Genomic DNA, 16,276 nt, shown 5'->3' with positions numbered 1-16,276 from the left:
CATAGTCCGAATTCTATTATTTTAAGACTGTCTTAAGTATGTTTTATGTTATTGTTAATATACATATTTCGGCTTATTTTATAATTGTACGTACAATATATTATTTTAAGACGCCGCGGTCTTGTTTATATAACTTATATTTATAAAAATAATAAATTCTATAAATATCAATATATTACACGCTTTGTCAGTATATATTTTTGAATGTGTTATGTTGACGTTATATTGTTGTTATTGTAGTGTAACCAATAAATAACAGAGCGATATAATTATTACAAAACACAGTTATATTACTGCTACAAAAAAAATTACATAGCTGCTATATGTATATTACATTACTATAGTTACATTACATGTTACTTCTGTGTTATATAATGGTTATAGTTTGTGTTTACTGGGTATGTAATAAAAAGAAATAAGAAACAAGCAAGCGCCCGACCGCACATACAGAGTGATCCAGCGATGTTATACTAGAAAATAAGAAAAATGTAACCTCAGGAAAAAATAAAAGTGTACGAAAGCGCCCCAATAGAAATAAAAATAGGAGATGTAGCGAAGAGCGTAACGAAAACTACAGACCGTAGTTTCCTTCTCTCAAAGGGGGAGGGATGTTGCGGCCCCAAATTATATTACACAATAGGATTAAGAAACATTGTTATGTATTAAGTAAAGAGATGTACCAAATAGAATTAAGAAATAAGGAAATCGAGACCACGGAACAAAGAGCAGCCAAAACAATGAGTTGCGCGATCGGCCTATATTCGATCGGGCAACTCAGCGAAACCGAAGGACAGACGAGCGAACAAAACGGAACGAGAGAAGAGGACGAGAGGGCAATTGGCGTCTCGGAGCGACGGGCGTTTCACGCGAATAATCAGAGTAACGTTGAGTGATAATTAAAAGTGTTCTTTATTCGAAAAGTGTCCGTTAATTCCCTTGTCCCCGACTCTTCCGTGGACCAAAAAAAACTCGAGTGTCCCGCCGTAAAAAAGGGGCACAACAGAGACAAGCATTCGACACTGTTTCAGATCGGCGCGGCGGCGGATCACCATGCTTCACGCAATCATCCTCCTGGCCGCGATCTTCCTGTAAGTATTAAAAACAACGTGTGGTAACGAAATATAAATAATGAATAAAGTTTTTACGCAATTATTAAAGTTATTACGGTAATTAACGTGATTCTGATGATGTTTCCAGAATCGACAAGTGGAACGCTCATCCCGGCTATGACAAGCCTAAAGACGATATTTCCAGCAAAATGTACAATGACATTCATCAGTTTGCTGTAAAACTTAACGAATTATATTGAAATTTCAATATAGACTTCTTATGAGATTCGTGCAATATCTTCGAGTTCGTAGAAATCGGACGATAACGATTATAGTAGTAAATTCGTTTTATGTGCTTAAAAATGGTTATTTTTGTCCAATCTGATCCTTTTTTCAGGATCCCCGCACCTTTCAACATTGGTTCAATGGACAGTGGATAGTGCCATGGACCAAGTAGTGTGGCACCGGCAATGTGTCTGAATCGTACGATGATTTAGGCTCGGCGCAGGCCATAGATGCGTGCTGTCGCGCGCATGATTTTTGTAATTTGACAATTGAGCCAGGGCACTGCAGCTTAATAGATGAAAAACATGTGCAGTGCAACGATATGTCATTTACGATGTCGCACTGTAGCTGCGACAGTGATTTTAAAAACTGTTTGGACAATATCGATACCTTTTGGGCGAACAAAGCAGGTATAGCGATAAAGATCACATTCTTCGGTGTACTGAAGACGCAATGCTTCAATGGAATGCGAATGTCCCCGCAATAGAAAAGGTATTTTATTTATATAAAAATAAAACGCATTATGTATTTTTTTTAATAAAACGCATTATGTATGTTACAGCCCAACACAAACAATGTACACAGACTTTGGAGTATTACCTGAAAGAGTACCGCCTGAAATGACACCGGAAGTTTATAGCTATGTTACCTGTATGCAAAATCTATATAGAAGTAAACGGAAATATAACTATTGTTAAAAAAAAGTGAGTAAGAACGCCCGATTAACGATTACACAATAATACGACACGTTGTCCCGCTACAGAAGATCGTCTTTAAGTATTCCCAATATTCAAGAGTTGCTATAAAGTTGAATAAAATTTCGGTTTTATTTTCTATTTAAAGTTTCGTATTCGAAGCTCAAGTCACAGTTAGATTTAGAGTTATGTTACAGTTCTTATTTAACAAAAATTTCATTTATGTATATATATATGTATATTCACGAAAGCTATATCGACACTTCGCATTTATCTTAATAATTATTTTCAATTAATGTCGACGCGTTCAGTTCTTCGAAGAGCGTCGCAGGGAGAGTGGGATCTCCCTCTGCGAGACGACGGATCTCCCGATAAAGCGCGCTCGCTAAATATTATCAGTATGTCAATACCGTTGCCTCTCACTAACTGACTGTTACTAATATTTATTAATAAACGCAAAAAAATAGCTAAATATAGTTAACTTTTTCATCGGCACTTCTCTCGCGCCGATTAGTCATCCGTAAAGCGCCTCAGGAACGGCGAGCACCTTTTTAGCGCAGCTCTCGATTAATCCTGCGAAAACCGGGCATGAATGTTTCGGCGAACGCTGCCCTATGTAACGGACAACAGAATAAAATTGGTTGCGTTCACGTGCGCGTCATTGATGTACCTTCCCTCATCCCGGATTAATTCGTTTATCCGCTACACGGGACCGGCCTGCTTCATGCGCAACGCGATGAAATGGTTTGTTTAATGCTGATAATAAATGAAGATAACTCTCAGCTGTTTGCAAGTAACATTGATATTTATTAGCATCTTTGGAATTTCTTTCTTTTTTTTTTTTTAAGAAAAACTTGATTAATTTCAATAAAAGTTGCTACAATTAGGCAATAAAAAATTCGTTTAATTCAACATTGAGATGTACCCCTGAAAAATAAAAACATTTTCAATTTATAATTAGATTATAATTTTGATTTAAAATAGTTTGCATAACGGATTTTGTTGAATTTAATAAAAGTTTATTTAATCCGTTTTATATCAAGATTGGTATATACTGTAGAATGAAAAGTTTATCTCATTCGCAGTTGAATGCGATTCATGTCTCGGCGATATCGCAGAACATTAATTATACTTAGCACAATGTATATCATAGCCAAGACCATAAAATAACCGCCGTAAACGTAGAACTAAAAAGCGAAGACTAATATTATTAGGAAATATACAAATTTGATGCATTATCGGCATAAAATTCTTACCTGCTGTCTAATATCTAACATAATCATATTGACGACTATAAGCGTCAGCAGGCTTTGCATTAATAATGCGAGAAATATGTTCACGCCGAATATTAAGCCGTGACTATCCTCGGATATACATTTAGCGACTTCAAAGCTATAAGCAACCAAAAACAAACTATCTCATTTTTTCTTCCCTTATGTGCAATTTTATTAAGAAATTATTTCAACTTTCGACAGATATCGTAAAGTTTATACCCTAAACAGCACAGAAAACTTTGTTTTAATAATAAAATATAAAAGATGACGATTATTTAAGTCTTTGTTTTATTTCATCACATAATTATTGTCATATAATTTTTCAAAATGAGAACATATATAAATTCATATATATACCGTATGTATTGTATAAAACCTATTACATCAACATTTTAGTAAAATTTATCTGCTGTTTTTTTTTCTCTTAGAAGAACTCTTTAACGAGAGTCATTTTTGTTATAAATCCTCCTGATATTAATTGTATTAATTAAGACATTCACCTTGCGACAATGACCATGGTGTGGTAAATTACGCCGAATATGATATAGCCGGCGTATAAGAGCCAAATGGGTAAACATGGCGTTAAGGGGACCCACTTCCGATGACCTTGAATTTGACATATATTGTCAAGGACACCCTCCCGAGTAACATGCAAGTGATTTTAGTCGGGGGTCGCTTTTTATTAAAAAGTTATTAACAAATAAAGTTTGAAAAATATAGCAGCTATTTTGAGTATTGGAAGGCATAAATGACTAATATACATGTTGAAATAGTTCACGCATACACTTTTCACGCGAGACGAGTTGTCACAGGTTCGTGGCGCGCTTTACAAGCTCGTTTATTGTATATCGCCACAAATATTCACACAGATGATCGACTAACTTATCTTGTTTAATACCACCTCTATCTAAACGAGCTTGTAAAGCGCGCCACGAACCCATGTGGCCCCTCGTTTCGCGTGGTAAGTGCGGCAGTCCCTGTTTGTTTACGTTTGAAATTCTTCATATATTTCCGACACAGAATATTTTCGTTAAAGCAGGGCACACACACACACGTGTGTATGCCCTGCTTTATAAAAGTTGTGATTTTCGTTAAAGCAGGGCACACACACACGTGTGTATACCCTACTTTAACAAAAATATTCTGTGTCGGAAATATAGGTGGTGAGGAAGGTGAGTTGGGGGCGGGGGCGTGTGAGGGCATGTGGGGCGGTGGGGGGCGCGTGTGAGGGTGAAGGATTAAGCAGTGTGTGGAGGAGGGTTGCAGGGGGGCGCAGCCCTCCCGCTCACACATATACTGTTCTCATTTCGCTAACTTTATTTGTTAATAACTTTTTAATAAAAAGCAACCCCCGACTAAAATCACTTGCATGTTACTCGGGAGGGTGTCCTTGACAATATATGTCAAATTCAAGGTCATCGGAAGTGGGTCCCCTTAACGCCATGTTTACCGGCACAGTTCTGGGTGGACAGACCGGAGCAAAATACTATCCAATGATCGATATAGCTGTTGTTAAGGATCACGTAAACAGACGTAAATTTTTCAGATCAGTAGTTTCTACATGTTATGGAAAGACATAGGCCTGAAATAGAAAATGCATTTCGCATGTTTCGCCATTCCCGAGATACCATCTGGCAATCGGAAACTTTCGTTCTTGATGGTGTAATTCGTAACTCGGTTGGATCACGAAGGAATATCGTGGATTTAGGTCACCAGATTTTTTCGTATCGTAAATTATGAGCACGTATCCTGCGACAACTATATCGTGTACACCTGAGAAAAAAAGACAAAATTTTGCAAGTTTTATATAAGTAACGTCATGTAAGTCTATTTTTCCGTCTTGTTTTTTTTCTAATTATGGGGTAAATGAATTAAAGCCAGCTACCATATCTCTCTCTCTTTCTTCATAATGAGCAAAATAATAATTCTTTAATTTAATAAGAGAAAGAATTATATATACAATAATAATTATTTTTTAAATAATTTTTGCTTTACTTTTTGCCTGTTTTTATTCTGTTGCATCAACCATATTTTCAGAATACATATATGACATACTTTTTTAAAATTTTAATGACGTCTGTACTTTTTGTCTTGGGACGGTTTTACAATGTGCAAACTGATAAAATTATACGCCATTTTCAACCTAATGTCAGCGATTTTTTGGGTTATTTAAGTTAGTGAGGAATTGCATTAGTCTCATCGAGTGAAACTGTAAGAGCAACACGATGTTTTCGCATCAAGGATTAGTGAGTAAACTTTTCTGACATATGTTTTACATTTATTTAACATTTTTATGAGTCTTTAACTTCTGGAATTAGAACTTTTTAATATAATTAAACCATATGTCATCAGCGTTAGACAGAAATTCTGTAGAAATTAATACAATGAAATGTTTATTTCTCTTGCGTATTTTTCCTTTAAATCGATTTTTACATTAACAAATGTCGTGCCGCACCTTGAATGGGTACTCAGGGCCGGCACCGGGTTCGTCGGATCCGCAGGAAGGTGAAGAACAACTCTCAGAATGGATCGGTTGCAATAGTGGAGTTTAATAAACGGCTGTTTCTGAGTTACACTTGTATCACTTATTACACTACCCTGACTTGCAGGTTAAAGATATATTACACAGAATAACGCGGTGCGTGCTCTCGATGGTAACTGCCCGCCGCTTATCGGAAGGGCGGGCCTTTTAACGAGCGGTGTCGCTTCCTCGTTGCTGACTCGGCTGTCAGCGCTTTTGCTTCCGGGCTCAGGTCAGTCGCCCGGCGACCTGGTGAAGCCCGGAATGCCACCTAAGATATCTTTGGCAATAGCCGGAACTCGTGCGCTGACAGTTTAGTGTCGCAATGAGGACACCTCGGCTTCCGCATTACAACATCCCTCCCCCCGTGGAAAAAGAAAAACTGAGGTATGAGGTTTTTCGTTAATATTTGTGTTGTTTTCTTTTTCCATGGAAGTTACATTATTCTATTTTTCCAGTTGTTTGCGGAAGTCGCGTCGCGTGTTCTTCTTCGCTTTCTTTTTTATTATCCATGTTATCGTAATTCCTATTCCTATTATGATTACAACTATGGACACGGAGCCCACGGGCTATATCACATTCTTATTTGATAAAAAGCTGACTTGGTTGTTGTCTAGCTCCTCGTTTATTTCCTCGAGGTTAAAGCTCAGTTTAGTTAGTTCTGCGGGATCATTGATCACCGGTTCTAGCCGTAGTTCTGTTCCTGATTTTTTTTTATTTTCGAAATTTTGTGTTATTGTTCTGAAGGTCAGGTTAAATTGTGGTAGATGGTTTTGTATGTACTTGGTGTACTCTCGTTTCTTCGTTCGTATCGTTAAGTCTGTCGTCGTCAGTCTACAATTTTCGTTTAACTTAATTTTTCCCGTTCTATTTATTTCAATTTTGTTTTCTGCCTGATCATTGCATTGTACGATTACTCGATTTTTATACGGGGTAGAAAACAACCATGTCTGCGGTTCTGCTAACGTTATCCAGAGTGTCACATTCGAAAGGATGTGACATCGCTCGCAACTATCTTTTTGTGCTCGTATATAGATTTGCACCTCGCATGGTGCGTGCGCTGTTATGAAATATACGGGGTAGCTTATGTCGCATATAAACGTCGTGTCGGCCTGCGTACATCTGTCTAGATCGTTTTCGTTCAGTGTTATATAGTTTCGGTTTTATTTATTTATCGCCAACACAGCGTGTGTGGTTTTAGGAATTATAAATATATTGTTGTTGTCGTACACTGGCAGGGGTGTTACTCGCACGATTTCATACTTGGGGTATGTAACAATTGGGAATGTCAGGATTGTGTAGACGTTGGGGTTGTCGTAATAGGCATTTATTTTTACAAACTTTTCGATAATGTTCCAATTTTCTATTTGTATCTTGAAAGGGAAGTGTGCGCCCCGGTATAGGTGGGTCGTCGCTTCTCTTAATTCCGATACTAAGGTTTCGAGTGGCAATAGTCGCACGGGAATTATGCCGTGTTTCGCATAGGCCAGGTATTCTAACGTGTCTTCTACGTCGCTTACTAATTTAGCTGTTATTGCGCTTATTACTAGAAGGTGTTTGTCTAATTCTTCGCGGCGTACTATTTTTGCTACTCGTTGTTGTACTCGTCTCGTGACGTTCGCTATTAGATTTTCGTTTTTGCTTAGTGTCCGTTCTAAGGTCTCTATGTGTCCTAACGTGGCGTTTACTATTTTTATCTGGTGCTTCGCCGCGTGCTGTATTGTTTTCTGTTGATTATTTATTGTTTCTAACTGTTCTTGTATCCGTCGTGCGTCGTCGGCGTCCATTGTTCCAAATAGGGTTTTACCTATTGAGCCTATTGCATCTATTAGTCCGCGTCGACTCGTCGTTATCCTATATACGGTTTGTAATCGTAATAGTAGTTGCGTCAGTTTTGTATTACTTTCTTCTGTTACGCGGAGGATGTTGTGGCATGCATCTCGGCTGTCGTCGTCTGCGTTGTTGCATAGCCCTCTGGCCTGTTCGATGTAATTTTGAAGTAGATGGTATCTTACTTCGAATGCCGCGACGTCGACTCTGATGACTAATTTCCACGTGGTTTCCTTTAACTGCATGGTTCCAGTTTTCTCGAAATAAAGTCCTGGTTCGTCGTTGAATGCCGTTACTTCGTACGGTGGCATCGGTTTGGGTGTCCTCGCTCTCGCGAGGTGTAACCCGATGATGGTTATCCTGTAATAGGAATACTTTCTTGGAGTCGTTTCTACTTTTAATCGTATCTTTTGCTGACCGCGGCTGCCCGCGGGTTGCTACTTTTTATAGTGCTTGACGAGTCGCTTCAGTTTGGGTCTGTCGTTAGTCTCGTAACGTTCTAATTTGTTAATATTATGTCGCCGCTTGAACATGTGCCTGTCCGGGCTGACGTTGTTGACCCGAATGAGATTTGGGCTGGTGAGGGGGGGGAGGGGGGGTTGCCGCCCCGGTCTTGGTGGTGGCGGCCGCGCCGGCACTTGGTCGTGCTGCTCGTCTCCTTCCCGTTTTTTGGGAGCTTGCGATTCGGCTTGGCGGGCCCGCGCCCGATTGGTTGCTGGATTTAAGCCGTTTTTGGAGGTTGGAAGATCGTTCTACCGACCCCATGATAGCGTTCTTGCGCTCTCAGGCTCGTGGCCTCCCCCCGATTGGAAGGGGTCGTGCTCCTATGCTGTCTGGTCGAGATCGTTTGATGGCTGGGCGGGGGCATGGTGCACCCCGTCGTGGTTAACGTAAGTCCTCTTATTATGCTATTACTAGGCTATGCCCTGCTTTTGGTAACTTCTTTAACTATGCCTTTCTTTATCTCTAAATTTCGATAAAGTTTTTCAGACGGTTGGCGTGGACGCGTACCGTCTTTCGTTTAATCTTAATTGTGTAATTCACATCGTTGTGTTTCTCGACAATTACGTATGGTCCGATCCATTGGGACTCGAGTTTTTTCGATCGTCCGCGTCGTACCGTCTCGTCGTGTAATAGTACTTTGTCGCTTACCCTAAACGTCTCTTTGTTAGTCTTTTTGTCGAACTGCTGTTTCGCTTTCACTTTTTCCTGCTTGGTGTGCTCTCTTGCGACTTGATTTGTTGCGCGAATTCGTTCTCGAAGTTCCTGCGCGTAATCCTCGTATAAGTACGTTAGTTTTGGGGGCTTTGACAATGCTGTCGGTAGCTTAGCGCGATGTCCGTATATTAATTCAAACGGCGTGAATCCTGTTGTCGTATGAGGCGTTGTGTTATAGGTAAACATCGCGTAGGGTATCCATTCGTCCCAGTCGGTTTGATCTTCGTTTATATAATGCCTCAAGTATTCCGCTAAAGTGCGGTGCGATCTTTCCAACGCTCCGTTACTTTCCGGATGGTATGCTGTCGTCTGGATTTTTTCGATTTTTAGTAGTTTGCACGTGTTTTTAAACATTTCGCTTGTAAAATTCGTGCCTTGATCCGTGAGAATTTTCTCCGGTATCCCGTGTTCCAAGACTACCCTTGTGACGAAAGCTTTCGCGACTGTATTTGCTTCCTGGTTTTCCACCGGTATTGCCTTGCTGAACTTTGTTAGATTGTCTTGAAATGTGAGAATATATCTATTTCCATTATTCGTGATAGTTAATGGACCTACGATATCGAGCGCGCATTTCTCAAATGGTCGCTCGGGTGTATCTGTAATAACTAGTGGCATCTTCGTCTTTCGGCTTAGTTTATTTTTCTGGCAATATTCACATTTGCTTATGTATGCCTCTACGTCTCTTGTTATACCGCTCCAGTTATGCTGTAATCGGATCCGGTTCAACGTGCGCGTGACTCCTTGGTGTCCTCCTGTAGGTGAGTCGTGAAATTCGAAAAATATTTGCTGCTTTTCTTCCTCCGAGTACTCTCTCGCGGAGTCGTCTTTCTGCTGTGTTGCATTTATCGCTGATGCCTCCGCTATCGGGTTTCGGCTTAGCGCGTCGGCGTTCACATTATTCTTTCCGGCCTTATGTATAATTTCGTAGTCGTACTCTTCCAGCTTGAGCCTCCATCTGATTAATCTCGAGCCGGGGTCAGTTACATTAAATAACCAGATCAGTGGCTTATGGTCTGTTATTATTTTGAATTTAGTTCCGTATAAATATGGGCGGAAATGTTTTACCGCTAATAGTTCTTTTTCGGTCGTGTTATAATTTTGTTCCGCTTTGCATAACACTCTGCTGGCGTAAGCGATCGGTCGGTCCTGACCTACTGGCCCCTGTGACAGCACGGCTCCGATGGCGTAATCTGATGCGTCCGTCGTCACTAAGAATTCCTTGTCAAAATCAGGGTAATTTAACACTAGTGCCGTCGTTAATTTCTCTTTTAATAAATCGAACGCGTTCTGCTGGTCTATTAACCAAGTAAACTTTTCGCCCTTTTTTGTGAGCTTTGTCAGAGGTTTTGCTATTTTAGAAAAATTTTCTATGAATTTTCGGTAATAACCGGCTAGACCGATGAAGGATTGTATATCCTTTACTTTTCTCGGGGTCGGAAATTTTTTTACCGCTTGCAATTTCGACGGGTCCGGGGATATTTCTCCCTCGGAAATCACGTGCCCGAGATAAATTACCTCTTTACGTAAAAACGCACATTTGTTTGGCTGTAATTTTAAATTATATTTTCGGAGTCTGATTAGCACGGCTATTAATCGCTTGAGATGCTCCGTTAGCGATGCTCCGTAAATTACTATATCATCTATATACACAAAACATTTCAGGCCTAACAACCCGGCTAGTACTGCGTACATTAGCCTCTGAAACGCTGCTGGCGCGTTTTTTAGTCCGAACGGCATTCGGTTGAACTCGAAATGTCCGTCCGGGGTGGAGAATGCCGTCTTGCTCTTGTGGTCCTCGTGCATCGGGATTTGATGGTATCCCGAGCTAGGTCTAACACCGTAAAGTATTTCGCGTTGCCTAATTGGTCGAGTATGTCGGTGATAACCGGCATGGGGAATGAGTCTCCCATTGTCAGGTCGTTTACCTTTCTAAAGTCTATTACGACTCGAAATCTGAGTTTACCAGACGCGTCAGGTTTTTTCGGTACTACGATTATAGGCGCGTTCCACTGGCTTGCGCTGGGGCGGATTACTCCGTCGTCCAGCATTTTCTGAATTTGCTTCTTGACTTCGGCTTTGTGCTTCTCCGGTAACCGATACGGTCTCACGTTCACCGGCGCGCTATCGGGTCGCGTATTTATTTCCTGTTGTATAGCCGTGGTCGCGCTCAGCTTATCTCCGTCTAAATAGAATACATCGCAAAATTTGTCGCAGATTTGTTCTACTTCTTTTCGCTCTTCATCGTTTAAACGCTCGGTCTGTAGTTGTTCGCGCAATTTTTCGCGTCGCGCGGTAATGGACTCGCGTTCCTCGGTCGCGTGTACCGTGAGCACGTCGGCAGAGTCGTTCACCGGCATCTCTTCTAACGTCACGTGTGGTGTGAGTATCTCGACCGGCTTGTCCGTCACGTTTAGTATGCTTATTGGGCATTTAAATTCAACGGGTTTTACCAGGCAGTGTCCTATGAAAACTCCTGGGGCAGGTTCGCCGCTTTGCACGATACCTACTCGGTTGTGGTCGGTGACTGCTTCTACGATGGTTTCGCTGCGAGGTGGTAGGATTACTTTCCGATACGGTCGGAGTTTAAAGGTGGCTTTACCTATTCTCAGCTGCTTCGACGTGTTTGAGATATCGGCCTTATGTTTCGTCAGGAAGTCGTTTCCAAGTATCCCTTCGTATTCGATCGGGAAGTCGTCCTTCACCACATACATGGTGTGGCGTATCGTTTTGCTCCCGAGATCCACTGTCGCCTTTATTTTTCCGATCGTGTGGATCTGGTGTCCGGTTACGCCGATCAGCGCCAATTTTTCCTCACGCACCATCGTTTTTCCTTTTAGGTTTCCTACTTTAATTAAGGTCAAAGTCGCTCCTGAATCTAGTAGCAGATCCATCTTTCCTCTTTCCGCTTCGTGGATGGGCAGAGTTATCATGTCCAGTGGGCCTACTTTATGTTTACCCGTTATCTGTGTTACTCGATACTCCACGGCGGCGCGTGACTTATTCTTCCTGGGCCGCTCTTCCTCTTCGCTGCTACTGCTGGGGGACGTTTCGTCGCTCGTTTCTCGCGACTTATTCTTTCTCACCGTGCTTACGGGTGCCTGTTTCGTGGCGTCCCTTTTCGGTTGGCGCGGTCGCTCTGTTTTTGGTCGCCCGTTTAACGACCAGCAATCGTCCCGCTTGTGCCCTGCCTTTTTGCAGTAGGTGCATTCTATTGTGTTTATGCCGCCGGGCTTGTCCGCTCTCGGCAGCGAGAGTTTGTTTGCTTGCCGGCTCGTACGGCAATCTCGCCCGTAGTGGCCGGTCTTTCCACATTTGTGACATCGCACGGTCGCGTTTCCCGCGTTTCGCGCGTTTTCCGGATTAAATCGGTTGCGGTTTACCGGGTGTCCGTTTCGCGGGGAGGGGCCTCTAACCTTTTCCTCGGCGCTGGCGCCGGTTATTGCCTCTTGTAGGCTCTGATACCGTTGCGCTCGGACCAGCATCTTTATGTCGTCGTGCAGTCCTATTTGGAAATTGTGCAGTGCTTGCATCTTGATGCTGTCAAGAATTGCCTTCTGCTGTTCTTGGGAGTGCCCTTGGCCTTCTTCCATGGCCTCATATAGCTCGCGTGCTAATTTTTCCACGCGCCTCCCGAATTCCTGCGCGCTTTCTCCCGGTTTTTGTCGTAGGGAGTTAAAGTCTAATTGCAGGTGGGTCATGCCGCGCTTGCCGAGATATTCTGACTCTAGCTCGCGCTTTAACTGTTCGAAATCGCGAATGTCGCGCGTGTCGAAGTCCGTCATGGCTTTGCCCTTAAATTTCGTGCACAGTATTGCTTCTAAGAGCATTGCTTCGTCCGCAGGTTGTATATTTTTCATCGCGTACGTGCTCGCGTTTATAAATTCGCGGACGCGCTCTCGGGATTCTCCGTTTATTTCGGGAATCATGGTTCGGGCTTCCTTCAGGCTGAGGAACCCGATATTGTGTCCCGGTTGGTTACGAACGTCGCTATTCGTTCGCCCGTACGTAACGTCCAGTGGGCCCTGGCTGCGTACGCGGCGCTCTATTTCGGCGGGGCGATCATAAGCACCGGATTCTACCCGGCGCATTCGGTCCTGTAATTCGCGAATCGCGCGGAGCATTTCTACGGAGCGGTCGAATTCCGCCGCCTCGGCACGTTCCATGCGGCTCTGCATGTCGCGCATTAACCGCAGGATGTCGTTAATCACGGTGCCTTGCGCTTCTTGGTCGGTTTGCGATCGTTGTGCCCCTCCTTGACCTGCTCGTGCCAGCTCAGGCGCTCGGCTTTGGTCCCTTTCAGACGGTCGCTGGGCTTCCGATCGTAAACGATTAATTTCCTCGCTCACTTGTTCGGGTGTTATGTCGACTCGTGGCGCAGGGGCCGCATTAGTTCTCTGTTGGCTCATTCTATCTGCCCGCGGGGTGTAATCCTCTTCCGTCGGGTCAAACAAGTCGCTATCGTATGACGTCAGGGAGAATTCTCCTCTCCCTGCGTTCTCGCTCTGGGTATCGGCCGAGGTGTCCGATCGTGCGTCACCTTCGGTCGGGGGCTGTCTGTGCGCGTCACTGTGTTCGTCACTGCTTTCGTTAGCTATGTTCCCTCGCGGGTTTTCGTTCGCGTCACAGAGGCTAGCGTCTAGAAATTCGAATTCGCGTTCTACTATGACGTTGGGGTGTAGCTCGAGCACCGGCGTATCGTTGTCAAGTTGCGCGTCTAAGTTTCGTCGTACGCGGTCTAATTCGTTGCTCGTGAATCGGGCGGCGCGAACGCGGTTTCGGATACTATTCTCGATCGCTTGTTGCGCGCGCTCGCTCAGCACGAAGGACGCGTTGCTGACAGGGGGATGTCGGGGTAAGTCGTCCGACATCTATCGGTGCTTACGCTTGTATCTCCTGTAATCGCGAAGTTTGTGTTCGGCGCTCGCGGTTATATCTCCGGTAGTCGCGGAGTCTATTTTCGGCGCTCGCGGGTATATCTACTGTAATCGCGGAGGTTGTCTTCGGCGCTCGCGGTCCGTTTCCCTAGTTTTCGCACAGTTTGTTATGAGTTGGAACGGACTTACATTAGCGACGCGGTGTGCATGGTGTCGGCTTTTGGCTGAGTCGTCCGCTGCCACGCTGTCCCGCTGGGCCGCTTCGCTGCCTTGCTGCTCCGTGCCACGCTGCTTCGCTGCTCCACTGCTCGGGCTGGCGAGTCCGTGCGGTAGGTCGGGGCCTTCTCCGGTGTCGCTAATATGTAACACTCGGCGGCTGCTACCGTCGTTTCACTCGTTCACTCGGGATCGGCTGGCAGTTCCTCTCCGGGATGTATTGCTGCAGTCTTACGACCCGTTTTCTTTTGCAGGCGTAACTTCTGGCAGGATGTCCCTCCTTCGGTTAGCAGATCCCACCGCTGCCACCAATTTGTCGTGCCGCACCTTGAATGGGTACTCAGGGCCGGCACCGGGTTCGTCGGATCCGCAGGAAGGTGAAGAACAACTCTCAGAATGGATCGGTTGCAATAGTGGAGTTTAATAAACGGCTGTTTCTGAGTTACACTTGTATCACTTATTACACTACCCTGACTTGCGGGTTAAAGATATATTACACAGACTAACGCGGTGCGTGCTCTCGATGGTAACTGCCCGCCGCTTATCGGAAGGGCGGGCCTTTTAACGAGCGGTGTCGCTTCCTCGTTGCTGACTTGGCTGTCAGGGCTTTTGCTTCCGGGCTCAGGTCAGTCGCCCGACGACCTGGTGAAGCCCGGAATGCCACCTAAGATATCTTTGGCAATAGCCGGAACTCGTGAGCTGACAGTTCAGTGTCGCAATGAGGCCACCTCGGCTTCCGCATTACAACACAAAATAATATTCCATAGTAAATCCATAAATATAATCTTTCTCTCAATAATTTTAAATTGTTAAATAAATAATTTAGGGAACAAATTTCTGCCATATCGAACATCTGTTCGAGAACAATCTGCTTAAAGTTTCCTTAATTATTTCAGTTCTTAGCAGTGACAATCTCGTTAGCAAGTATCGCACTTGCCGGCGTCTCGTTCAACCCGGCTATGAACATCAATACGATAGTAATCCACGCTATTTGCAAGATCAGTCTGCTTTGCAGTACTGGACACAATCTCCGATTGAACAATATCGCGCGGAACAATTACCGGATTATCATTTTTTTCTGTTGTCTGAATTGCCGGAATCGACGCGATATCTTCCGGGACAGAAAAAAATGGTAATCCGGACAGTAGGTAAGCTAGGCCGGTTCTAAATAAAATGTGAGCGAGGGGGGTGAGGGGCGGGGGGGTATACCGCGGGGGGGTGGGTATACCGCGGGGGTACCGGGGGGTACCGGGGGTACCGGGGGAGGGGGAGGGGGAGGGGGGAACCGCGTTTCGGGCGCCGCGGGGGAGGGGCGACCGCGTTCGCGTTTTCGCCGCGCCGCGGGGAGGGGTGACCGCGTTCGCGATTTCGCCGCGCCGCGGAGTCCGCGTGCAATGGCCGCGTCGGTCCGCGTGACGTCACACGGCACGCTCCCGCTCGCGTTATCTCCCCCTCGTAGATGTTCTCTCACGCCCCCGTCCCCCGTTCGCGCGCGTCTTCTCGTTCGCGCGGTCTCTCTCCCCCGTTCGCGCGGTCTCTCTCGCTCCCGGCCCCCATTCTTTCTCCCCCGTTCGCGCGCGTCTTCTCGCTTGCGGCCCCCATTCGCGCGCGTCTTCTCGCACTTTTCACGCTATTACGTGCAAGCTTAATTAAATAAATTTATATTGTACATAAAAAATTTGCTTACCACCGCTGGATTTGAACCAGAAACCCCTGGCTCTTAAGTCAGTCACCTTCAGAATACGGGCCATAGTCTCTTAATTTTAGACAATAATATGTATACACTAAAATAGGTAAAAATACTGCAGGCTATTTACACAGGCTATTTACACAGTTAAAATTTACACAAAAACACACATAGGACACAGATTACACGGTGAAATTTGATATAATGGGTCTCCACAAGATGAACAAAAGAGACCATCCATGAGAATATACGGACATATGTCGTGTCGGCGAACAGCGTATAACATTGAGAACAATCCGTGTATTCTGACAATGCATGACGCACAAAACTTCGTATGTCCAGGAGTAAAATAAGAGTATATGCAACACATCTTTGTCTGAGAATTTAACGCATTAATTTCTGCTTGATTCAACACTCTGAAAATTTCGTCCGGAATATCCTCATCAGCCATTTCACTATCATAACACAAATCGTCTGACAATATTGCATCATCATCAACTTCTATTCCTTCCTCTTCATTCACTTCCATTTCTTCAGGCACTTCCATTTCTTCATCGTTTGCTTCAACTTCCATTCTTTCTTCTCCTTCAAACTGCAATTCTTCGAAATCCATTTTATATACACTTT

The 16,276-nt window shown here is 44.1% G+C and overlaps 1 long non-coding RNA gene across 1 annotated transcript; it reads left to right on the top strand.

Moving 5' to 3' along the window:
- Nucleotides 1–954: 954 nt before the first annotated feature.
- LOC139779784 (uncharacterized) lies at nt 955–14,407 on the top strand. Its single transcript, XR_011719994.1, has 4 exons — nt 955–1,088; nt 1,198–1,826; nt 1,897–2,038; nt 14,217–14,407. It is a non-coding gene; the product is annotated as an uncharacterized lncRNA (long non-coding RNA).
- Nucleotides 14,408–16,276: the final 1,869 nt, after the last annotated feature.

This window comes from Temnothorax nylanderi, unplaced genomic scaffold, assembly GCF_030848795.1.
Source record: "Temnothorax nylanderi isolate EJ_2023f unplaced genomic scaffold, tnyl_v1.0 TNYL_tig0241_pilon, whole genome shotgun sequence".
In the NCBI taxonomy this organism is placed as follows: domain Eukaryota; kingdom Metazoa; phylum Arthropoda; class Insecta; order Hymenoptera; family Formicidae; genus Temnothorax; species Temnothorax nylanderi.
Note: the sequence above shows the minus strand (reverse complement) of the source record. Positions and strands in the feature narration are given on the sequence as shown.